The 7,298-nt window shown below is 36.9% G+C and overlaps 1 long non-coding RNA gene across 1 annotated transcript; it reads left to right on the top strand.

The window, feature by feature from the left end:
• Positions 1 to 2,560: 2,560 nt before the first annotated feature.
• On the top strand, positions 2,561 to 4,744 carry LOC138896446 (uncharacterized). Its single transcript, XR_011409587.1, has 2 exons — positions 2,561 to 3,536; positions 3,837 to 4,744. It is a non-coding gene; the product is annotated as an uncharacterized lncRNA (long non-coding RNA).
• Positions 4,745 to 7,298: the final 2,554 nt, after the last annotated feature.

Genomic DNA, 7,298 nt, shown 5'->3' on the forward strand with positions numbered 1-7,298 from the left:
GATATTCATCTATGCCGCTCTAGAACTCGAACTAAATTGCTCATTTGGGAAAGGGATCGTTTTGCCCAAAGGGACTTTTATACACTATAGAGCAAAACGAAGATGGAAAAGCATCCCTTCTTCGTAAGAATTATTTTGATAAGCTCTACCGTGATATTTATTTCATGACTGACTTTTTGGAGTGCGTTAATGGTGTGTTCTGCTTCTGGAAAGCAATATGTCATCAGCCTGCTATAATTTGCAATCCCAGTACGAGAGAAGTAAGATATCTTCCCTACATAAATAATCTTTTTCCAAGTCATTATTCATTAGGTTTCGAACCAAAAGAACAGATTTATAAAGTTCTTTTCACGAGAATTGAGTATTTGAAGGGAAAATCACAAATATTGTCAAGAAGTTGGGTTCTCACTTTAGACATAAATGAATCGTGGAAGGAGATTGAAAGTATTTGCGAGTTTTATCGATCGGAGGGAGTTTGCATTAATGGATTTTTTTTTTTTAAACCCCTCCCGAATTAGGAGGATCTATAATGTTTTCACACTTCCTTTCCGGCGTGACTCGAACCCAGGACCTTACGGTTGTAGACCCAGGACCTAACGGTCGTAGGCGAATGTGCTTTTACCAATTGAGCAAACCTTAATGGAGTTATTTATATGTTGAATGGTGTTAATCACAAGCAAGATATAGTTGCTTTTGATGTGAAAACCGAAAGTTTCAAAACTATCACGATGTGGAAAGGTTTACATTGCTACAAAGAATTTTATAACCTAATAGAAGTTAAAGGAAAATTGGCCATCCTTAAAAATACGATGATCAATGGAGAAATTAATTTGTGGATTTTAGGGAAGGGGCAACATGAAAGATGGGAGAGACATGTCATTGTTGGCTTTCCCATTGTTTCTTATAAGGAGTTGGGATGCCCTAAAAAACTAGTATTCTATTCCCTCATCATATGTAACAAGAAAAAGTTGGAGAGGATACGAAATCCAGGGATTTTGTAAAGAACGTGTGTTTGAAGGCACTTATAGTTGGGTAGAAAGCCTCTTCCCATTGAAAAAAATTGACAAACCGTAAGGCATTTGGTCAGGTGCTCTTTTAATTATTCTTTTCTTGCTTGTTGGTTTGTTTGTTTTTCTTTTCAATGTTTCTATATTGTTGGATATTTTACTATGCCTAATAATATTGTGGAAACAAGAATTTTAATTCTGATGTCCCTTTAACAAGGGCAAAGAGAAAAAGGTTTTCTTATGGTGTTCAAAGCTTTTTAATGGGATTAATTATTCTATCTTTTATATGAGATAGTTAATCCCATTATTTTAGTGTAAAATTTATTTCGAAATTAGTTAATATCCCAAACCAAATATGAACTTTATCCCTAAATTATTATTCTTATCACATGTACCAAATCACTAAGAGTTGTGATGGGAGTGCAATAATGTGAAAGTGCGATAACCCAAAACTTTAATAGTGCCTTTGGGACCATCTGATATCTCCCCCAAAAAGAGGTTTAACCCATAAGCAAATAAATCAAAAATATACAAAATGAATTATTTATAAAACAAAATGAAATCCTAAACGTATTAGAACCAAAATATATTGCGCTACGGAGAATATGTTGGGAATTAACTTTGTCAGATCGCCATTAATTATCTAATATCGAATCATTTTGTTATGAACAGCTTGTTTGGATTGTTGTTACCCATTGTATTGTATTGTTATCCCAAAATAATGTTTGTTTTGATTGTTTATTTAAAATTGATTGTATCGTATTGTTAAATCCATTGTTTTGGAACAACCAAAAGCCCCATTTTATGAAACATCCGATTTGGTGTGGTGGGATCGTTTCCTATTTTCTTTTCTAATTATGCCCTTACTTATTACTCTATAATTCTATTTTATCATTTAATTTTATATTATTTTAACTCTAAATCTCCAACCTATTGACCTACTTTGTCTTCTTCCATCTTTTCTAGAGTTGGTTTGCCCAGTTCTTTTTATTATCCAAGTCTCCGTTCGATTCTTTGTCTCTTTTCATCGTTTTAATTGTTGTTTTGGTGTTGCTAATATTAGTTAACTTCCCCCCCCTCCCCCTCCCCCCCCAGGTTTTTGCTCTTATTTCCAAGCTACGTAATTAATGATAAATTAGTAGAAAGAGATTTTCTTAAATATTTTTTATGTGTAATTCTTTATAAATTTTATTTAAAATAATTGCGGGTATTTTAGTGAACTTATCAGTTATAATACTGTACGATACCGTCAAACTAACAACAAAAATATTATTTAACAACAACAAACGATACAATCTATTCAAACGTTGTATCCATAAAACGATACAATACAATACAGTACAGTACAATATAATACATTATAAAACGATGAGTAACAATGATCCAAACATAGTGTTAGTGAGTGACTCGGTGGAGGACATATTTGGAAATTTGAAAAAATATGCGTGGGACCCATTTTGAGCGTAAGCAGGTTCATAGTGTGTGAAAGTGCAGCGCGAGAAAATTATAAATACGGTAGAAGATGTAGTGCATTTTATGCTGAAGTTGTCAAGTGTTAGCTCTGTTTTTCTCATCTATGCTCTCTTCTATACTTCTCATCCCTAACTCTATATCAGTCTATTTCTCACCTCCTTTATTCTTAGATTTTCAGTAACACTCTCCTTACTATCATTAGCTTTTGCTTTGTAATTTCAATTATTATTGAGTTAATATAATCAGTTATTTGGTGTATCTTCTGGGTTGTTACATTGGTGCTTTCATCCATCGGACTCCAACGGTGGCGATGTTTTTACCCAGATTAAGTGGCGACGGTAACCCGGAGCACTGGATTTTTCGGGCCGAGTCGTACTTCACATACCTTGGCTTCTCCGAGAAGGACTGGCTGCCTCTTCCTTCCTTCTACCTGGACGGCGATGCCCTCGTTTGGTTTGATTGACTATTTCACAACAAACAATTCTCTGACTGGAGCCATTTCAAGGAGAAATTTCTTCTGCATTTTCCAAAACCGACAATTTCTGATCTGCAATATATTTCGACTTTCTATGGGCTTGAATCTACTTTCAGACCAGCCAACAAGATGAAACAAGCATTCGATGAACAGTCTACTGGAGTTTTGCCTAATGTAATGGTTGATAGTACTTCGGTTCCAACAGCAAACTCCAACATTCATCCTCCTTGCTCCTTAGGTTCATTCACAAAACTTTAAGTACCTGATATACAAGATCCCAACTCCAGTTTAACTGGGGGAGAGAGATGCGCACCAGTCGAAGACAGGGTATTCGACGAAATTTCCCAGAGTGACGAACCTGATCTGCATTGCCATTTTACATGCGATGAAGCACTCCTCGTTCCTCTTGTTGAACGAGATCAACTTGTGTTCGATGAAATATTAAATAGCTGCCGCCCAACATTATTTCCGAAGGCGTAATTAGCTGCCTCAATTGAAATGATCGCGAAAGAAGCTACAAGTCCTGAAAGCAGCGAATCCCAACTGTTTGCTAAAAGTCCCAAAAGAGATATGCCAGTGAGGTACGTTACTGCACCTTCTCTTGATCACGGCCAACGGAAAATTAAATTTGAGACTTTTGAAAACATGTATCTTGCTGAATTTCTCATGGAGTCTGCGACTATTGAGGACCTATGTCTTGATAAACTGTTTATGGAAAATGAGGACGACATTCTAAGAAGTGACATGTTTTTGAATGAAATGTTGTCTGATGATGAGCATGGGGCATCTACTGGGGATTTCAATGATCACTATATTTTGAATCGATTTCCATTTGATCCTGGTGCTAATTTCTTTATGTGTCACCATAACCTTGAATGCAGAGATTCTTTGTGTATGGGATCCAGAACTTAGTTCTGAGTTCATGGCTCTAACAGGTTCTACTGAGAAAGAGGAGGCACATACATTGTTTGAAGATCTTAGAAAAAGAAGGAACTGTTTATTTGCAAAGTTGTATGATTGTGAGTTTGTGGGTGGAGTTGAAAGGGGTTTTAAATGCAGTTGTAATTTTCGAAATTCTTGTACATCATATAAGCTACTGGCTGAGTCTATAGCACATTCATTTCTATATTCCTTTGATGGTGCTCTGACTCACCTTGAGGAGCAGTACATGATTACTCAATTGATGTATTTTAGGAGTGGTATGATGTGGTGTCATTGTGAGATTGTGTATCTAGTTGTTGTGATGCATTGGCTACTATTTGCGCTCATTCATTATGAAGAAGATATCACTCGCTTCAGCCTCGTATACAAGATTTTAATGATGCTTTCCTACTGGGTTGGAGTTCCTAATTCTATAGTTCTAAAGTTGCATCAACCTAGTAAGGTCTTGGCTATGTTGGCTGATAAAAAAGGATGGAAGAACAAAGTGCAAGCAAATTTCTTAAAGCTTGATAAAGGATTGCATTATTTCAACTTAATGGAAGAGTCTAAGCTCGAACATGACAATGCACAATATGCCATCATTGTAGATATGCTTGGTCGATAAAGTCAATTAGTTCATGGTGGAAACTATATATATGAAGCTGTAGAATTCATGGATAGGGACTTACTAGATCTTGGGCTTAACATGAAAAAATTTAGAGGGCTTGCCAAGCTGGGGTTCCAAACCGTCTTATATTTTTTGCAACATTATTTATCTTTCATAGAAGATTTGGTTGTATATCTCAAGTTGTTTAGTCTTCCCTTTGATCCTGGTATACATGATATCTCTATAACCTATCCTTTCAACCTGAATATATTTGCAAATAGTGTTATTTTTTCTACTTATGATCTAATAGCTACACTATGGGGTAATTGGGTTTATAGTGAGGGGAAGTCACCATCATGTGTTGTTTTTATTCTTGCAATGTGTAAGGACGCATGACTATTTGGGCAGGTTATTGCGAGACAACGCTTCGACCTTTACCCCTATGATCCAGGAATCCAGGTTCTGATACCTAACACCTACGGTCCTATATGTAGGAAGGGCGTTGTTGCCAATTTTTTGCGTGGTGATGGTTGTATATACTATTCTGTTAAGTTGCTACCTCGACCCAAATTACTAAGCGCAGCTGCTGCAGATATTGTTGAGGCCCCTGAAGATGCTGGTTGGATGACATCAGATCATCGTTACATGGACAAAAGGGTACAACATTCCTTCAAACATTATATCCCTAGTGTCAGATGGCGAGATCTATTTTTCATGGTTATAATATCCGTGAGGAAGCTAAAATCCCGTGAAATGCCTTACCCAATGTTAAAACTAGGGATAGGAAAATGAGTTGTTCACATTGAGATTAGACTAATTTGTGTTGCCCTTTCCTGTGCATTTATTTGCACTGATGCAGGAGTGATAAGCCAGTACGTTAAGCTTGTTGCTGATTCTCTTTTGGGTACCTTAAGGTATGACATAAGGTATAAGGTTGAGGATTCCTGTGATTGGATGCAGTTGAATTCACTTCAAGACAACAACTTTGGTACTAATTCACCTATATCTAGATTGCTTTCCTTGATGGCGGATGGTGATTCCCATTACTACATTATTATGTGTCATACCCGAAGTGAAAATGTTGCTTTGAATTGCTTGTTTGTTGTTTACAATGTCAAGCGGATATTGCTGCAATTTCTGCTTTACTCGAACCTTGCGGACAAGGTTCTTTTTTAGGCAAGGTATATTGTTGTGAACTTAGTGAGTGACTCGGTGGAGGACATATTTGGAAATTTGGAAAACTATATGTAAAACCCATTTTGAGCGTAAGCAGGTTCACATTGTGTGAAAGTGCAGCACGAGAAAATTATAAATACGGTAGAAGACGTAATGCATTTTATGCTGAAGTTGTCAAGTGTTAGCTCTGTTTTCTCATTGTGATGACCCAAAAGGTCATCTTTAAATTTAATAATTAATTTTGTATTCTAATACCTCAAAAAGTACTATTTATCATTCCTCGACTTGCGTGCACAGTCCGTATAATTTTTCAGAAAGTTTTTATGTGAAAAATGGATTAAAATGTGAAATAAAGACTTAAAACTCAATTGAGATGACATTGGTCAATATTTTGAGCAAACAGACCCTAATCAGTGTTTTAGCAGTTCCGGTAGGTCCGTATTGTGATTTGGAACTTGGGCGTATGCCCGAAATTTTATTTGGAGGCCCCTATCTCAAGTTATGACCATTTAAAAGAAACTAGTAATTTAAAGGCTAAAGATTTCCAAAAGTTTGACCACGAATTTGACTTTTTGATATCGGGGTCAGAATCCGATTCAGAAAATTTGAATAGCTCCGTTATGTCGTTTATCACGTGTGTGCCAAATTTGAAGTCATTTCGAATTCATTTAACATGTTTCAGCATAAGATTTGTAAATTGAAAAGTTTGAAACTCAAAAGTTCGAATCGAGGTGTGAATTATAATTTCGATGTTATTTGATATGATTTGAGACCCCGAGTAAATCCGTGTTATGTTACGAGACTGGTTGGTATAATTGGCCGAGGTCCCGAGGGGCTCGGGTGAGTTTCGGACGAGTTTCAGACCATTTTTGTAAACATTACAGGTCTGGTTCTGGTGTGTCGCACCGACGCAATTTTGGCCGCAGGTGCGAGGTCTCCTCTGCGACTCAGCCATCGCAAATATGGAAAGCACCTCTTCTGCGGCTCCTTCATGCGCATCTGTGCAACCGCAAATGTGGCTCAAGCTCCGCAGATGCGGACACACGCTGGGCAAGCCATTTCGCAGATGCGAGATTTTTCTCGCAAATGCGAGCTCACAGGTGCGAACCCATGCACCGCAGGTGCGGAAATGCCTAGGCAGTGATAAAACAAAGGCTTCCGAGATTTTTTCTCATTTTGGTCTTTTTGAGCTCGGGTAAGGCGAACCTTTGGGCGATTTTCACAGGAAAAAATTTGGGTAAGTATTCCTTATCCTATATTGATTATATTTCATGATTCCATACTCATTTTCATCATGAATCCGTGAATTTATGGAAGAAAAATTAGATTTTTATAAAATCTTCCAAAATATAAAATGAAGATTTGAAAGCCAATCTGATGTCGGAATTTGGTAATTTTTATATGGTTGGACTCGTCTCGGAACGGGTGTTTGAATTTCGTAAGTTTGTTCGAGATTCGAGACGCGTGCCCCACTATTGATTTTTGAGATGAATTTCGGATTTTTAATCCGAAAAATTAGCAAATTCATATGGAATTAATTCCTACGATTTGTATTGAGTATATTGAATTGTTTATGACTAGATTTGAGGATTTCAGACACGAATTCGCGAGGCAAAGGTTTATTGGATTCTTGAATTTG

This window comes from Nicotiana tomentosiformis, chromosome 7 (genome assembly GCF_000390325.3).
Source record: "Nicotiana tomentosiformis chromosome 7, ASM39032v3, whole genome shotgun sequence".
Lineage (NCBI taxonomy): Eukaryota > Viridiplantae > Streptophyta > Magnoliopsida > Solanales > Solanaceae > Nicotiana > Nicotiana tomentosiformis.